This window comes from Platichthys flesus, chromosome 2 (assembly GCF_949316205.1).
Source record: "Platichthys flesus chromosome 2, fPlaFle2.1, whole genome shotgun sequence".
Lineage (NCBI taxonomy): Eukaryota > Metazoa > Chordata > Actinopteri > Pleuronectiformes > Pleuronectidae > Platichthys > Platichthys flesus.
Window position 1 is genome coordinate 12,596,180 of NC_084946.1, and position 19,530 is coordinate 12,615,709.

General features: G+C 40.8%; 1 protein-coding gene across 1 annotated transcript in view; it reads left to right on the forward strand.

Annotated features, from left to right (window-relative positions):
• cpne5b (copine Vb) overlaps positions 1–19,530 on the forward strand; it is a 106,798-nt gene that overhangs the window by 39,747 nt on the left and 47,521 nt on the right. The window lies entirely within an intron of this gene.

The window sequence follows — 19,530 nt, forward strand, 5'->3', positions numbered from 1 at the left end:
TAATACTCAATTTGATCAAATAAGCAGTCAAACTGTGCATCTTTTAAGATGTGCCAGTCAAAGCCACATTCAGAAATTTGCATTAGCATGCTTAATTACATTTATCTTTTTATTCATGCTGTTTTCAGTGTATGCGTTCGGAATGTCCAATTAACCTACTTTCCTAACACCTATTCATTGATCCCCGGTGGAATAAGTCAAGAGGTCAAGGGAAGATGTGAATTAGAAGCCGTGAGGAGAAGCACTGGGTGGGGAAAGTCTGACCCCACTTAAACTCTGTGTTTAAAAAAAATGACTATTGATAACAGAAGATATGCACAGCATGTACGGTACTCTGTAGGCTGTGCGCTGACAGCTCCAGTTCAAATAAAATGACACGTCCCAAAAAAAATGTTTTAAGTTTATACAGAGGAAACATTTAATTACCACTTACTCAAAGGAAATAACAACCAAACAGATGTTATTAAAAATAAAGCAAACACAACTGAATGTTGAAATGATGAATGAGGAATTAGAGGAAAGCACATGGAGAAAACCTTGTTAGTGGAGAAAACAATTGTAAGGCCATTCCACAGTCAGGGGGGTTAAAAAAAAACTCCTAATATTCATGTTCAGTATTGACGATAACATTGTGAATTATAAGCTCATAATGTTTAATGTTTTTATATATACGTTGGTGTGTCCAGGTGCAACGATGAGGTTTAAATGTTGCCTCTTTACTTAGGTTGGTCCGATATTTCCTATGCTAAAGGAGATAAGTTAGGAAGCATTGAAGCTGCTTTCCTTAAGAGAATTCGAACAGCTCTCAAAATGGCGGTCGCTGAAATAGTTCCGGGATATTTCCCTCAGCTAGAAAGGTTCCTAAGCAGAATGTACTAATAGATGGCACCCAGTGATTAAAGCTGTCCACCATTTTATTTACTCATTTAGTTTGTTTTTATTTGACTAGTCGACAAACAGGAACAGAAGCCACATTTTATTATGCAAACAGCTTATTAAAAGTGCATCCATCTTTGGCTTTACCACATGTGGCACTCCAAAATGGGTTTGTGTGGAATTTAACAAATGCTAGGACTGACATTCAACACGTATTGCTCTGTACAAAAACACTCTGCAGTATCCACAGAGTATTATATATATATATATGTTTTGCTCCCCCCCAAGGGAGCCATAACAACTTAAGAGGTTTCAGAGTTAAACCATCGTCATTGTGAACACGTCACCGTGGGGAGCTTAGCATTTTCATAAAAGCTGCTCACCGTGGATCAGCATGGGCTCAGTAGCTATAGCCTCTTAGTCCCCGAAGATGTGAAACCGAATAAAATCACTCTAAGCAGGTGCTGTCACAAATAGTTAGTAATTATTGAACTCAGTTGATTCATATTCTGATCTCTCTGAAATGGAAAAATCCATTGACTATATGACATTATATATTACATCACACATAATATATAGCACATCAACACAAAGCCAGAGGAACCATACAACTCAATCAATTCATCAGTTACAAAAACACTACAGTCCATATTTGATCAGCACATAATAAAAAGATTAATGAATGAAAAATGTATACAGGGCAAAACCCTTTCTGTGTCACGATGACAAGTCAAGCCAACCAAATCTCCACCAAAAAGATAAAGAAACCTGGGGTGGCCCGCCCAATTTTTGTATTTCCTGATGCTTTTAATTTATCATTTTATTTTGAGAGTGTGCACACGCTCTCTCTCTCCAGGCAGTCCTTATATACCTGAGTAGCCTGCACAGCATCCTGTGCTGGAGCTGGCCATAATCACCACAGTTTGCAGTGCCCACAGTGAAGCTCCACTGCAGCAGATGGCTGTTTATGACTCACTCTGAGCCAAACTGATTGGTAGAAGAGAAGCCGGAGGAGAATTATTCCCAAGTCACCGAAACTCAAACTTTCCCGCTGCATGTTTACCTTTCGGTAACCTTCAGCCTGCTGCACCCACTCCAGTAAACTGTCATTGTAGTTTTTTACTTCCACTTTAAAAGAACTGATTGTTGGCTATTCAGACTACTAAACACCAGAATGAGTCATGCACTGTAACCTTTAGGTTGATGCATGATCACTGTGTTGGATGATTGAGATGGAAGACTTGCCCAGATATGAAGCACCATGATATTATGGGTCATGGAAGAGCTACAGATGCAGTGACTGTGAATTAGAGCTACAAATAGAGAAAGGAGAGGGAGAGGAAACACTCGTTCACAGAAAAGACATTAGAGCGATATGAGGAGGTATGTCTGAGTGCACTTGGCCCTTTATTGCCTGGATATTCCCTGGATGTCAGGGCAGATTACTGGAGCAGAGCAGCGAAATGAAGGCAACTTATTTTTAATGTGACTAGATGCATGTGTGCAGAGGCGGGGCGCCCAGCTGGTACGGAGCCCAATACCACAACCTCTCTGTGTCCTACTGTCGAGCCCATTGTCCCTGAGCGATGTGACAGCTCCTGTAGGATATTTGCCTCCATAGGAAGATTTGAGACTGGATATTATGCTATATTGTACAGGGACTGTGGCTGCCATTATATGATTGAAGATGATAGTTGGCTCAGGTTTTTCTTGCTGTCAGAGATTTGAGATGACTTATTAGATAACATGTGTTCTGCCTTGTTTCAAGGGGAAGGTCGCAAAGACCGTTTTCATTTGGATCAGATGACAAGAGATCACCAATTATATCTACTGGTTTTGTTATTTGTTCTTGTCATGAATTATGTTTCACTTTGTTGAATGTGACTTTTGCTTGTTGCACCGATTCAACAAGCAGATATCAGCGTTTTCCCTCATGTTTTATTAAGAACCTTATTCATGTACCTGAGAGTTTGGCTCATAATTAACATCTCCGCCTCTGCCACATGAGCCCACTCGGAGCTGGATAAGAAAAACTGAGACAGTTGATAACAAGCTTTGTAGTACAGGCTATCAGGATGGCACACAACGAAAACATGCGCCAATTGTCCGATCTGATTAAACAAAGCATTGAGCTCCATACACAAAACTCCATCAACTTAGGTTAGTTCATGATTGCCTCCACTAGTTGTGGCCCAAGTTTCAGAGGTGGATATCTCAAATCCATGACAGAGAAAACCAATCAGCATAGTTCTCTGTGCTGGAAGTACTCGCTCGTTCTTCAGCCCAGAAACTACAGTGTGAACAACAAACCCTGCATTAAACACACCTTCCTTGTTTGCCTTTGATGTAAAGCTACACATAAAATGATGGAGACAAAATTCAAGTGCCAGGTCTAAGCTTTGACTTCAAGTAGCTTTATATTGATCAAGAGAGACCTCTGTTGGAGATATTATTATTATTACATGTCATTTAGCTGACGCTTTTGTCCAGAGCGACTTACATTTTTAGAATACTCAGCATTTATGAGGGGCCATTTTAGGGGTTCAGTATCTTGCCAAAGACACTTAGGCATGCAGATGGGAAAGAGTGGGATTCGAACCAGCAACTTTCTTGTTGCAGAACACCCGCTCTATCCCCTAGGCCACGCCTAATTTGGGCGGGCCACCCCAGGTTTCTTTATCTTTTTGGTGGAGATTTAGTTGGCTTGACTTGTCATCGTGACACATGAAAGGGTTTTGCCCTGTATACATTTTTCAATCATTAATCTTTTTATTTTGTGCCCAAAGCTTCACCGTAGATCTCTCTAGTGCCAAAAGCTTCACTGTAGATCTCATTAATCCTGATGCTTTATCAGCGTTCAAATTGTTAACAAAGGACGGTTTGCCGACATCCAGTTGGACATATGGAGCGGTGACTAGGTGGTGACTTTGGCTCATGAATCAGTCATTTCTCCATATTTTCCTCTTTCCATCATTTTGATGGACGTGTTCCAGAACCGTGTGTTTTTTTTTTCTTCCGTGGGCCTCTGCGGTTTGTTCCTTCTGTTTTTTTAAATGTTGCATCTGGTGGTAAATCCTCTGAGGTTCTGGTCATGAAGTCTCGTTGTAATCGTTGAACTACAACCTCATACGCCCACTGTATTTTGTAGACAGCTTTCTTGACTGGCTGGGCAGTCCAGAGGGTTTTTGTTGACCATGCAAAAGATATGCTTTGTTTGCTATTTTGTAGATTCCTGTTTAGACCTGCTTCTTTTAGAATGTACCAACTGTTGGTTCTGGCACAGAGGTCTTTGATAGAGCTGTGCTTTTGTTTGAGCCTCATCTTCATCTTCTTCACTTGCATGGTCACCTCTTCACTCCTCATATTAACAATCTAAATTGTAAGTCTCAATCCCCTCTGAGCCACATTTCAGCTCTTTTTCACTGACAGCCCACTAAGCTGCCAAGGAAACATCAAGGTCCAAGCATCCAATTACTTTCGAACCCTTAAATTCTGCGTGCTATGGGTTAAATGGCTTATATCACACAAAGTTTGTGCAATATTGATGTACCGACTCAGATTAAGCTGAGAAGTGGGACTTTTATCTAGTATCCATTATCTTATTTCATGAGCCAGAGGAACAAAACACATTTAATTTGGAAATATGTGCAGTCTAAACTTTATTTCTATAGCACAGCAATGAATGCTAAAACGTTCAAGCACTTTCTTTGCAGGTACTGAAAGGTAAGGTCATCCGTGTGCATGCACCCAGTGCATTTCCCTTGTTTACTACAATTCATGCTGGAAATGTCAAGGCTTTTATACTGAGGACTAGATACTAAAACCTTTTCTATACAGATCTATACAAATAAATTAGTTAAGGGCTTAGAAGACCACCAGGGCAGTGCAAGTGCAATAAAGTGAAATGCCCTCAAGCCTCCATATATGAGATATCTTCAGTTCTCATTAAGCTTTCTCCAACCTTAACTTCTGCAAAAAAGCAGCAAGTATGTCTGATTCTCTTCTAGCTTTCACAACATTTTTCTTACAATAATCCCACATTCCATAAAAATCTTCTTCCCTGGACATTAAAAAAAAAAAAGCTTGAATCCTTGAAATTGCAAGATAACAACAGAGGAATCTTTCACATATTCTGAGTGTTAAACTGTGGGCTGCTCAGGCTCATTGTGAAAAACTGCTGAGAATCCACACTGGGAGCAGAACATGGCCAAACATGGGTGTAAGCTGTCTCTCAGTTCTCCATAGTATTTCTAAATGTGTCCGATGTTTTTAAGCTTAGGTGAAAGTGTAGATGCTCTAGTATCAATATACAATTAAATAGACACTCCCTTTTATTTTTTGTTATTTGTTAACAATCTGCATTTCAACACGCAAGACCTCAAGTTATTGTCATTGCATCTGACTTAGCCTCTAAACTTCGCAGACATAATTTGAATTCCGAGTTTGGTTCCGAGATCGTCTCCGACCAGTCACGGTAATGGATTCCACTGGCTTCGTTCCCAGTTTATTACAATTGATTTATTCCTTGTTGCAGGGCACAGTACAGACTGTAAGATTCCCTTCAGACACACAAGAAGCAGCTATGAGTTCTTGCTTAGTGCTTTTTCTTTTACACTCCTGACTTAGTCACAGAGCTGCTGCAGCTTGAGAGTGCCTTGCTAAAGAGCACCTGGGTGATGGATGTTCTCCAGTACGTTTGTTGAACTGAACACTTTGATCCTCCTCCAGGTCAGGCTTGTCAGTCTGTCTCTTTCTTTATACTCATCCTCTCCCATCTTCTGCTCCTCATCTCAGCTCTCTCTGTTCCCCCGTCCGCTCATCTGTCATGAAACCACACGTTTCTTTCTGTTGGTATGGTTACCATCTATTTCTAACCCAGAGTTTGACTATATGTCGCGCTTCACTGCACCTCATCATTACCTATCTAGTATATGCAGATGCACTAGAACACGGGCCATAAAGAAATCTGTAACGGCTCCAGTTGGCGTCGTCTCTGTGTGACATTTTTACGAGATAGTAATAATAACTCTTGTTGTGGTTCCAAAATGTGGGTTTGCAGCTTTGTGAACGCTGGATTTTACATTATTAGCTGCCTTTCTGGTTGAAGCAGTTTGTTTAAAGCAGTTGCAGTTTCACAATTTCAAAGTGCAGGTCGCTGGTGTAGCTTTAGGGGCCATACGTAAATAAATTATAGTTACAGGAACTGATCATGGGGGGTAAAATGTTTTATCAGGAGTTTAAAAGTAGTGTATTTATGATATAAGTGCTCACTAAGTGGGGAGAGAGTTGTGACTTACAGCCCAGTGTAACTGTGAACACTGTTCAATGGGTTTTACCTAAGTGAAAAGTCCATCTGACGGTGAAGAGTTTGAGTCCACCACACACGCACACACACACACAAACACACAAACACACACACACACACACACACACACACACACATTACAGAAAAATAAATTAAATCTGTGAACTTCAGTTGAGTGTGGATATTCATAGTGTCTGAACACACATATCCTCTTTCTTTTACTCTGTCCTGTATCTTTACACACACACACACATACACACACACACACAACTTGATCCTGTGGCAGTGCTTCGCTCGCTCTCTGGGGAAGCCTTCATTGGTGCCCTGGGTCTTAGGCACGAGAGTAATGTCTGTTCTGGGAATAACTGCACTGAAGAGTAAGTTTCCTTCAAGACAAAGATCTGACAGAAAAGATGAGATAGAAGACTCCCTTCTTTGGGGGGATTTCGGTGGTCACAAAAGAGTAATGGCCGAGAGCGTAATTACTACTCGAAGGCTCCTTTTCCACATGAGTACCATGTTTTCCACATGAGAACATCCTCGTCTCGGCACGCCCTATCCGTCTCTTTTAAGGTCTCGGCAGATGGGAACCTGCTGGGTATTTTTTTTCTGAGGCTGCAGCTGTCTCTCTGCCTCTGGGAGGAGTGTAGTGAATATGCTGAAGCAGATCTTTGATGAGGTGAAAGGGGCTACAGAGACCTCCTTGCAATTGGGTCAGAGAGTTGGATTCAAGGCAGATTTGGTAGAAAGAACTTTTCAGCGTCTGTCTCTGCACTGGCTGGTATAAGTTTTGAAAGTAGAATTTGTATGGCTTTTTAAAATCAAAAGGATGATGCTGCGGCCTTACTAGTAGTAAACAAGTAAGTATGTACAATACAAGGCAAAGGAAAACATGATCTTCCAATAACATTACTAACTAAGCTAACAGGCTAAGCAACAGTAACTACCACAGGCTCACTATGGTCAAGGTCCACCGAATCAAAGACAGTTCAGTTCTCTTTTGTTAAAAAGCAGTGTGAATTGTACTTTTTTGCCCATGATTGGATGGCTGCCATATATTGAATATATATAAACCACCCCTATCGGGGACCAAACGAAAAAAAGGCCATTTCAAATAATTGTCTCTCAAATATGGTTTCTGTCTTTTACTGTAGTAACAGAAACAAGTGCTCAATTTTCTGATAAGTTTCATTTTATTGGATGCTATTAAAGTGAAGTGAGTGAAACATAGTGATTGATCTTTGAGAGTGTGTATCGCTGGGAACCTTGGTACCACAGCTCCATCTCCTGTGTTGCTGCTGTGCACACTGTGTCTCCAAACACAACAGATTTGTATGCAGGATATTTCAAGTTTCGGATGGTGGGAGGAAATGGAGATGAGTCATACATTATTATATACACTCTACAAAGACTACTAGTTGCTGTATAATTCTTTTTAATCACTGAAGTGAAAACAAGGCAGGAAGATAGGAAGAAATGGAACAGTTGAAAGAGGGAGGAAATATTTTCCAGTTCTCCATCCAGCTCCTGGTTTCCAGCTGACAGAGGAGTCTTTGATGCTGTGATGAGAAGTGACAGCCGTACTGCCCGGGGCAGCTCGTGTTCGAGGGGCTAGGTGAAGTGAGACGAATGGTTCAGGGGTGCCAAGCTCCATGGAAGTGTGCGCTCTAGTAAGTGGTGTACCCCCGAAGGACCATCACCAGCTGGAGCCAGGAAGCTGGCAAAGGCTGAAAGGAAAAGGGGAAATGTTTGAACAATGCTTTTTGAAGCTTCATGTCACAGATCAAATGGCATAAGCTTATGTAGTACAGGTTAATAATTATTTACTGATTGCAGAAGACCTTGCATTATAACTCTAGATAGGTCACGTAAATGGAACTGGAACCTGGCACTCCAAAGAAGTCAATTAGAACTGAAAAAGCCATTTGGATGAGAAGTGAAATATCTTAAGCAATCTCAACCAAGTCCAGTTGTCTATATACACAATGAACAACTACTGAAGAAATGTGGTAAGCTTAGTTTTCTGCACCTTTCTTTGGCACTAGTAAATAGTCTATTAGGTAATAGAGCATAGGTGAATGTAAAATAGTAGATTTTGCCTCGTAACACCCCCCTGTAATCGTATAATTATAATGCTATTATTAGGTTTAGTCACCACTAATTATCTTATTTCATGTTTTCATTTTCATTTCATTTTTTATTGTTTGATTGGGTCTCAACTTCCTTTCATTGGTCAAAAAGTTTGAACGATATCCAAAAGCATTCTCATACTGCCAATGATCTGAACTGAGACCAGCTCTTTTGGTTGAACCATATTTTGGTCCATCCAACACCATCCATGCATTTTGATTCAGAGTAACATGAAAAGTTAGAAGGTCCGAACGAAACCAAGGAGATTTGAAAGTGCTTTAAAACACATATATTGTTTGAGGGGATTTCAGTTCAGTTATCAGACCAGCAGTCATTTGATTTTCCCTCTCGATGGTTGCAGGTTATATTATAGTCTACATTCCAAAATAGTTGTGAATGTGCATATTTTTGTTTTCTGAACATGAACAATTTAGTCAGGCTCATTGTTTGTGTCTGACGACCCTGCCCTGCCAGCATGTAGCTGTCTCATTGAAATGAACAATGGGGCTTCATCACACAGCAGGATTGTCAGTCTGAACACGGCTGGACTGTTGGATTCTGAAGCAGCTTGGTTAACCCTCCTATCAGATGCATTCTCAGCCGATGGTAAACAGTGTCCTGTACGGCAGCTCAGTGTGAAGGGATGTCTGCTGTCTGCATGAGGGCTCATCCAGTATTGATACCCCTGGGTCTGATATATCAGAGCAAAACTCCATTTCCTCTTCCTGCAGGCAGCAATTGATCACCTCTCAGTCTCTCTAAGCCATCTGTTAGGAAAACAATTTTTCTGTCATTGTCGATTCAATTGCAGCCATCAATCAACTTGACGGATGAGGTTTCCAGTTCTAAATTGACTAATTCAGGGATGCTTTTAACGCCAGGTAACAGTGCACTCTGAACTTAGATATGCGAACTGAATCCTGTTGGGGATCAGCTCACTGATGGTAATACACACAGCACTCTACCAATGTACTAAGCACAGCCTGTTTATACATTTGGAGACAGCTATTTGGGCAAATAACATCGATTTTCCTCTGAAAACGAATTAGAGGACTCAGCAGCATTGATGTCAAACAAAGCATTATAGAGATTGGCTGCCATTGTACGAGCTAATTGCCTGGAGTGTTATTTGCTCCCCAACAGACAGAGGGAAGGTGTTTCATCATGTGTTAGTTGGTATAAACAAAGTACAACTATGGGGAAAGTCAGAGAAACCCCATTTAATGAAATTTCTTAAATGTTCCAATGTCATTTTTGTGCTTCGAGACCTGGATCACACAGTACAGAGCACAAACAAAACATAGAATAACGATGAAGTAATGGTACACACTAAGGGTAAGATAAAACGATTGTTATTAAAGGCAGGGTATACTTTAAAAAGGCACCTATTTACATACACGTTGGCTTGTCTTACCTGCTTAATGTGCTCGTCTTTCAATTTTATCCTCTTTTCATCGCATGCTTCCTCGCTTAGCTTTTCTTTTTTCAGATGTTTACTTTGACAGCCTCTGCTCTGGCAGATGCAACGAATTTCGGAGGGAAATGAAATCTTAAGAAGAAACTGAATAATAAGACACATCAATCAAGTGCCAACACCCCTAATTACTGCATGTATCTGTCTCTAACTGCCTTTATTAAGATTGAGCCTGTCTATACACTTCTACCTTGAAGACGCGGCGGTGTTTCCTTTGATGCAGCTTGAGCTTCATGTGGTATATGATGATTGCCGGGTCACTGTCCATGCTGCAGGCGAAAGCAGACTAGAGCAACTGCAGCAGCCAATTCAGTTCATTTCCTCACTTTTTCTCGGGGACGGCTAACTCTTTTCGCTCTTCTATTTGATTAATGGCACCATCTCTCCAGTGGTCGTTGTAATAAAGTCAAATGAGGTCTCGAACGGCCGAGGCTTAGTAGAATCGGCAGTGGGTAATTGAGGTGGAGGATGTCTCAGGTGGGGCTTCACTCTGTCCTCACGGCAGAGAAATAGTGTTTCACTCGTCTCACTTCGGCAGAGTTAGTGTAGTCAGTAATTTAGTTAGAGAGGCTTTGCTTTGCTGCACATGGTTGTATCTTTGGATGCTTGTGCTCGTGCTCTGTTTTAAAGGTTACAAAGCTGCTGGCGGGGAAGAAACGCGCCTCGCCTCTGAACGCACCCAAGTGTGCTCAGTTTGTCTGCTGAATGGTACGGTAGCAGAGGAACGATAATTCAAATCCTGTCAAATGTATTGTCTTTTAGAATAAATGATTTTCCTTTGTCGGAGACACACGATTGGCTTTCCACCATGGAATCTGTCACAGGAACCGAAATAACTCCTGCCTGAAACCTGGTAATCCACAGTATCTTCTTTCACCAGACTAGATTGATCTCAGTTGTGTGAGAATACTAAGCCTTTATTTAGCATTGTGATAGCAAATAGGCCCTGGCTCGAATTCAGTTCATTCTTAAAATACAGCACCCAAGTAACCCTGCTCCACACACTCCATATGACCTGTAGAGATAAACTGAGGAAAGGAAGTCCTTGGAGGAGCCAGTCTCACATTTACATTACAACCTGTCTGATTGTTTTATTGTGTATCAGTCTCTCAAAGTCATAGGCCTACTAATTCCAGAACCTCCTCTCTGTCTGTATGTGAAATGTATATCTCGCGAACCCTTCATACTTGGTACATGTATTTGTATTCGGATTGGTCATGGGAATCGCAGTTCTGAGTTTAGTGTGATTTCTACATTTGTTACGTTCAAAATAGGAATCAACAAGTGACCAGCACTCTGTAATAGGTGTGTGTGTGTGTGTTAGTGTGTGTGTGTGTGTGTGTGTGGAGGGACAGGCGCAGGCAGCATGCCTTAAGTCAGTTGAATCTTCTTCATCCACAGATAAATTACAGCAGTGGCTACTGGGTCAAATTAAGGGTCAACATCACTACCAGATCATTCAGTGCAGTCATGGAAATACTTCCTGCTTGGCAGTGTCAAAGTTTTAAACACAACTTTAATTTCCTGAAATGATTTATGCGGAGGAGTATCACAGACCACTGAAACAGCTGGCATGCAATGTATGAAAAAACAACAGCAGTTCATTTAAAACCACACACGTGAACAGTAATAAATCACACTTAGTCTCATTGTATGAATATAGGTGCAAAACAGCAGAATCCACTATAAGGACCACTCAAGTATAGCACCCTGTGTTGTGGTGGTTCTGAAGGGACAGCTCCTATATAGTAACCTCATTTATCTTTGAATAGGCTGCAATGTCCTTTGCAGCTGTCAAGTTTCTAAACTACGACTAAAATCTGAATAGACTGTGGAGAATTCCTCTATTACGCCGAAATGAATGTGCAAATTCTTTCGTAGCTCCTTCAGAATAAATTAGCAATTAGCAATCACTAACTTCAAGTGTAGCTGCATGTGTAGTTCCACTTGACATGAGCAGCAACAGATCAACGCCCATTTTAATTGCAATGAAATGACATAAACAAAACACATTTAATATATGTAAGGAGGCAGTAGGTTTGTTTTTCTCGCAGAGATAAAAAATCCAAACTTTCTTTCAGTATATCCAACTGTTGTCTCATCAGTACTGTGCTGTCCACTTACAAGAAGCAGACTCTTAACAAATAAGAGTAAATGAGACACAGCAGGAAGACTGTTCCTTCCTTTTTGGGAAAAAATTGAATGGAAATCAAACTGGAATGGAAATGTATATAGTACATAACGGTAATCATCATGATCTTGTTGATATTTTTTATTTCATACATGTTGCTAATTCCTATACACATACACTTCAAATCCTCACTTAATAATTTCTGCTGGACTCACTCTTCTGAATGAGAGATGAGCTAAATTAATTTAGCCAAAAACTCATTGTCCTTTCTTTTCTAATTGGCCTCTCTTCTGTAACATTGTGCAACAAGAGCCAACACCACAAGTGTTGACATGTGTAAATTCATTTTCTATTCCTACATTTAGGGAATTTTCGTTTTCTGTGAGATAAATGTTGTATGCACACAGATTGCACATTCTTGGACTACTTTCCAACTTCCACACACTTAGTCCTGCATCTTGTGGATAGAAATCACAAGGGCCAGATTCAAACAATATGGACGTGATTAATGGCAATTTGTTCAGATACTGGACAAATAAGACCTGGCATCGGTGATCATAAATAACCTAAAACAAAGGCTATCTGCTACATCGCCATCAGAAATTATACTGCTAATATAAGTTACAGAAATTATACACATCCCAAGATGTCATGTTACATAAATCCACCATAACATAAAATATAAATACTCCAGTGGTCGTCTTTTGGCACGTTCTCCCAAACAACACCCGAAACGTATTCCTCCATGCTGGTGTCTCTGAGACTTTGAGAACTTTACAGTTTACTGCTCGGCTGCACAGCACAAGTTTTATGTCGTCCTGCAGGCTCAGTACAATCTGCCCACAGATGGGGTACGATTCATAAGATTGTTTATACAGAATCTGACACGACAGCGTTCTGACCTGCATGTGAGCTGTGTCGAGTCAACTGCACGGTAGCATGGTACAGAATTCATTTATTTTCTATTCCAACTCTGACGGAAAAAAAGGATTAACAGTGAAATAACTCTCTTGTCCCTGTTATTGATTTCGATCTCATATGCACACTCACCATGTTTTTAGTTTTTTCTTGTGCTACATCTCACTGGTCTTTAATGCTAATGCCATGTTGCTTAATTTTTGTTTTCAACATGAAATGATGAACAAAATGACCATCATGTTTAGCCAAAACAAACAAGTGAACATCTCCATAAACCGGCATTGCTTTTAAACTGCTGAGTTTTATTCTGACAACAGCAGGGGAAATTCAACTCTCCAGACTTGAGGCCACAATTTCAGCTCCATTTATACTCCCCAAACATACTGAAGAGCATTTGGTCCGTTTTAATGACAGCCAATAATCACCACCTCAGATAGGCTCCCTGAAGCACTCCCCCATGGAGCTTTTGCTCTCCTGCCTCCCGCTTGACGAAGTCGCAGTGTGCGGCTTGTTGCCTGAGGATCAGTAAAAGCCACCGGGAGGCTAAACGCTCTGCCTGCTTTTATTCTTGATCACCATTTTAGACAAAAGCTGCAGAAAGGAATGGATTAGCTGACCCGTGGGTGGGAACATGGGCAATGAGCCAAACCGAACACTGGTGCAGCTGGAAGGCAATTCACTCACAAAAGCGTAGCATGGTGACTTGACTCTGTGGAACGTATAAGGTCTGTGCCTCATTGGTTTGGACCTTGTTCTCAGGGTCTTATAATAAAGTTCACACACATGACAGCTGACGTGAGCATTCATCATTCCATATACAGCACAGTGCAAAAGGGGGGAGGGAGGGTTGGATGCACGCTAATATGCGTTACCTACCAACAGCTTTCAGCAGTTTCAGTGAGTTGATGAGAAATGCATTCTGAGGGGAATCAAGTGGAAAAGGTGTCTTTTCATGTGATGAAGCTGCCTGATATTTGATCAGTGCATCATTCATGGGACATGTCCCCTCTGGAGTATTTCACAGCAGCTGTTGTCTACAGTGTCAAATTCATGGTTGTCTTCCCTGTCTAGTCCTCATGCTTGTCTGGATTCCTGCAGGTTCTTATTTGTATGTGACCACAGCACACGACATGTGCGCGAGTTGGAACAGCATTTAATTAATTTCATCTGCTCCGTGTTATCTGCTGATCTGAACTGGACTAACAGTTATTCTGCCTCACTGAGATTCTTATATCCAGCGGAGGAAAGATCTGTTCCCTGATTAAGCGAATAATGTCTCTCGCTCTGCCTGCTGGTGTCGTTGATGATGGCCTACACAGGGACATGATTAGTATGTGACTGAGTCACCCTGCTCCCTTTCCTAGTCATTATCCTGCAGGTGCCAATGAGCACAAGGCTTCAACTGGAAGCTAATTACAGCCTGTAGAACCTCACCAGTGGGCTGCAGGTGATGACAGCTGCCTGTCGCCTGTGCTTGAATTCATCATTTTTAACAATGAGGCCCACAAGGGCGATTTCAATTGGAGACAGTATTAATTTAACTGATGCGTATCAGGATGTAAAGCAGGACTTCATGTTGAAAACAAGTTTCAGTCTGAATCTAAATCAATAAATCACTTTGAATCTGTCAGAAGATGACGATGTACTGAAGGACGAGCACGCTTGGACAGTTTTCAATGGCACAGCTTTGATATAAGGACTGTGAAGGTCTGGCTCTGGACTGAGTTCATAAAATGGTGCTCTGGTGTGTGAAGATAAAAATCTAACTTTATGCAAACTGTTTGAGTGTGGTTTGCCTAAAATCTGCGTTGTGGTTCCCTGAACTTTAGCAATGTGAACACAAAGTGCTACAGGTTTGCCGTGGCATTGAAATGAGCCTGAACTGGTGTGCATCGATGCAGTGACAGAACAAAATCAATACAAGTTAATAAACCCCATAAGTAATCAGAGGTTATTATGACACGTATAGTAATTGATGAGAAGCCGCCCTGTGCAATAACATAGAAAATTGAGGAATCGATGCTTTGAGATGCATCGAGAATTGAATCATGAACAGGTGAAACGTGAACAAATGATTGACAGGTGTATTGTAATCACATCGTGGAAAGGTAATTCATAATCGTCCAGTAGGAATGTTTGTATGCGTTAATAGTCTCCTTCTATCCCTTTGGGCTAATTTAACCAAAGAACCCAACAACCCATAATCCAAATGAGTAAAGATCTGTGTGACTGTGAACTAGGTATTGTATGAAGAGAAAGAGAGCTGAGGCCCCTTCAGAGCTAAAGTGGACCGGACAGAGAACAGAGTCCACCTTCAAATGAACTGGTGATGTGACAGGACCGAGTCCCTTTCATGTTGTTCCAAATTGAGAGGACATGGGTTCAGTTCATTTGAAGAGAACTATATGTTAAAACAACCTTATAATCAAATATGCCATTTAATCCTCAATCACAAAAACACTCAAGGGAGTTCCATCTGTTTTTGAGACTGTTATTGTTACTTAAGTGTCTATATGTATGTCTATCTGTATGTGTATACCGTCGTCTCTCAATCCTTGAAACATGTTAAAAAATTTAAACTAGCTATTAACAAATCTGAAAGTGCGGTAGGATTGTTCTCCATGTTATGGCAAAACTCACTGATCCTGAAGCATCTTAACGTAAGAATTAATTTTGAAATAAAACCTCAGCAAAGGTATAAGACATCGACATAGAGAACAGCAACAGCAGTGTCATGTATCGTATTTAACGTAGACCACATCCGTTATATTGTGAGCAAGTGTGGCAGCTCTGGCCATCATTCAAATACATTGCACTGCTGTTGTTTCAGAAATGTCAATGGATTATCTGTCAGTTTTTCAATACACATGTCTTAAGGATTCAAAGTTACATTTGCTGCCTTTAAAGGCTCCGACCTTTCTTCAACCTTCCTCCTCGGTTTAAACCTCTCATTTTTCTGTGTTTATTACTGGTGAATTTACCAGACTCCCAGTCAAGCTGTTGCTAACAGCAAATCAATGAGGAGCTATTCTTTACTGTAGATCCTGCTGGTGGAGTGCTCTTCTGGAAGGCCTCCAGCACGGTCTCACTCTCAGGAAGTCTCATCATGTACGATGGCTCTTGGCAGTGGACACAGGCTTTTGTCCTTCAAGCTACTTGGCTGCGTTCGTGCTTGTACTTGAACGGTTTGTTTAGGAAGGGTTCCACGTATATTCAGTCACATGTCGTTTTGATCCAGAACTGTGAGAATGTTAGACTATACTTATATGTGAAATGTTCCAAAATATTACTTTTATTACTGCTCTTGACGCTTGGTCTTGTTAATTTAGGTAAGACCTACAGTTACAAGGACATAAAAACACATATTGACACCCTGTATGAGATGAAAAAAGAAAACAACGAGCCTGGTTTTGTATCCCAGCCAGTAATTACACTGGCTCTACCCTCCCTGCTCCGTGCCTTGTCCTTCTCTTATCCCCTTGAGCAGAATTCACCCAGCTCTTCTTTATTCACAGCAGGTTAGTTTGCTTGAGTCTGTGAGTCCCTGAAGATTTCTGTAACTACACGCTCCGCACACTGTGAATAAGAATTGTGTGTAAAGTGTGTGGTTCTATTAGTGTGTGCACCAATATGTAAGTTTTGTCTATATATATGTGATAATAGAAGTGTGTGTGCTCTGTTTATATACAGCTATCCTCTGTTAAACATCAGAGGTTCAAAAACACTGCTGTGTGTACCATGTGTCTCTTTGATGCATTGTGTTGATAGGTGGGTTAAATTATGCAGCACGACTTCGACTCTTCAGTGTTTCTAATAAAAAGACAGAGGAGTGTCCTGAGAATCACTGCAGTTCAAAGAAAATAACTCACTGCCAGGATGAAGCATATTAAATTATGATTTCATCTTTTCAGTAATGAGGGAACAGTATCTTGTGTGACATCTACAGGGGGTCTCGCAACTGAGATATTTTAAATATCAAGTTTCAGTCAGAGTCTGTCAGAGAGATTGTTATAATCATCATTACCTTCTTCTCATATTTTTTACAAGTAAGAATAGCAGGTGGGATTTTTTTTTGCATGCACAGACACACGACAGGGATTTTAGATCATCACCAATTGATTTGTTTTCCTGTCTGTGATTTATGCAGGGGGAGAATTATGAACAGTGTTCACCAGATATGACTGTTGAGAATCTTTATTACTGCAATAAAGAGATCCATGCAATGTGTGGGCCTCTTATGGGATATGGGATGTGGGCCAGATCTGGGCCTAAACAATTTTACTATGTGGGAAAGATCTTGAAGATTGCTGCTTACACATGACTGCCACGACACAATGTGAACCCATAGATTCTCTGAACAGGAGGCTTATTCGACCCGTATCAAAGTAAAGGGACTAACAACTTATTTAATTCAATCAAATAGTATTTGTACATCACAACATATGTTATCTCAAGGCACATTAAGGTTGAGACCTCACAGTACTTGGCAAGCGTGTGTTTCATTAAGTAGAACACTCTGATTAATGGATGGAAGCCTGTTACTGGCTGTGCACTGTCGTTTCACTGTGTCTACAGCTGCTTTCTTCTGCAGTTACTTCACATCAACAAATTATTGGCACACTGACGATTTATTTTTGAGACCCAAACTGTTGCCTGTAGATTTCAGCTTTTTGATGGTCTCAGGATGTGAGCTTAGTTCTGGAAACATCCCAGAGAGAATTGATTCAGCAGGTCGGGGAAGGAACGAGCAGAGAAGAATTGTAGATATGCAGTCACTCTCCTTTCAAAGCTGTATACCTCTGCAAGTGGCTGATAGGGTGCCAAGTGTCTTTGAGTATGTGTGAGATTGTGTGCGAGTGGGAGTAAGATTTTAGGTGGAAAAACACTCTTAGCTCCCTGCATCACTATGCCACGAGGATGGTCTCCCCACCTGAGGATCAATGGAAGTCTTTCTCTGTGTGGATGAAAGGTTCCCATCCACCTCTTTAAAAAAACACATATACACCTTCTGCACAAAGGGCAGGAAGCACTTACACACACAGCTGGAGGGCACTTTATCCAGGCTTTTGACCTTAGCATTTTATGTGTTGGATCTGCCAAGTCGAGTCCGTCAGTCTTAAGTGGAAATTGATGGAAAATTGCAACCACTGCTATAAGTATTTAAGTTAAAACATAAACTTTCGGGAATGTCACTAGCATCCAACATTTATACACAGTCCAAGTACATGGTCATTTCTTTTGGCTCTCACTCACTTGAGTGTTTCCTTTGAAATGGGCTTTTGTATTTACAAAACAAGTGCCTGGGTTATATTTATTGGAAAAATGTATATAATCCAACACATTCATATTCTGCAGTGGCATTGACATGTTGAGGTGATTAATTGTATGGTCTGGATGCAACTGCATCTCCTAACAACGTTTTTTTTTCTTTCACCGACAATGTTAATGGAATGCATCCCATGATGTTGATGAAATGTGTGAAGTGGCATCTAAATAAATGCATTCAGAGTGGCTACGCTGTATTTGACATCTGCACAATGCAGGTGATTTCCCTGCAGGAAAACTGACCTTGACAGGCGGCCGATGTTATAAGGTGATTCTTTTTCCGTAGTGAGAAGAAGAAGATGAGTGCAAATTGTTTTTGTCTGTATCTGAATTCTAGTAATATTTGCAACATAACCTCAGAAAACATCACAGTCCTCAGGGGAGACAGTAAATGGCCTGAGACAGATGTCTGAGACGAACAAAATGGAGCAGAATTCAATGACAAAAAATAGAGCCGGACGTTAGGAATATAGGGGCCTATCATCAGAGGATCACATGTCTCTGATAGCTTGGTATTTTCCCTAATATAAGCAGGGTCAAGAGCATTTATAGATGATAAAAGGAGCTGTTCAACTCAAACTAATAGGGAGCCAGTGGAGCGAGGAGAGTTGGACTGACACAGCGCCTCTTCTTCAAGATGGTAACACCCTTGGTGTCTCATTCTGAACAGGCTGGAGACAGACGAAAAAGCTCTGATTGAAACCAAAATATAAAGAAATGCATTGATGAAGGTGGATAGATATGAAAGTGTTGATAACCTGATTCTCCAAATCAGACACACACAAACACATTCTCCTAAGTTTACTAATGATTAAGATAATTCAAGCTGAATTTACCTGAATAATACAGGTTTATTTTTTGCTTAGTCAATTTAAAAAGCAAACCTAACACCAGGTTCTTGATAATGTACAGTTAAGTAAATCTACACATTGAGTACATTCACACTGTTGAACAACAGAGGTCTTGACAGTGTTGACCTTTGAGAGAACAAAGAGCCACAGTGTTGCACCATCAACCTTCTAATTAAACCGTCCTCTGTCTGAGTAATGTTTCAGGAAAGAGCCATTATTTGTCATTAGAAGCATTTAGCTTGACTGGTCTTTGAATGTATTGGACCAAGTTTCTTTCATTCATTAGTGGAAAGTCTGTCCTAGAGTATGTTCATAGATACTGGTCGCTGGCAATGTAATAATGATTTTCATACCTGTTCCACTTCTCCACTTACAACTTCTCATTTCATCATGTGTGAATTCCATTCCCTTGGCGTTACAATTCATTTCCACCGGTCACCTTGAGCCGACTGGAGAACTGAAGAGATGTGGTCTTATTTGAGTGGCTGCCGGCACTTCAGATATCTGATCACAGGCACAC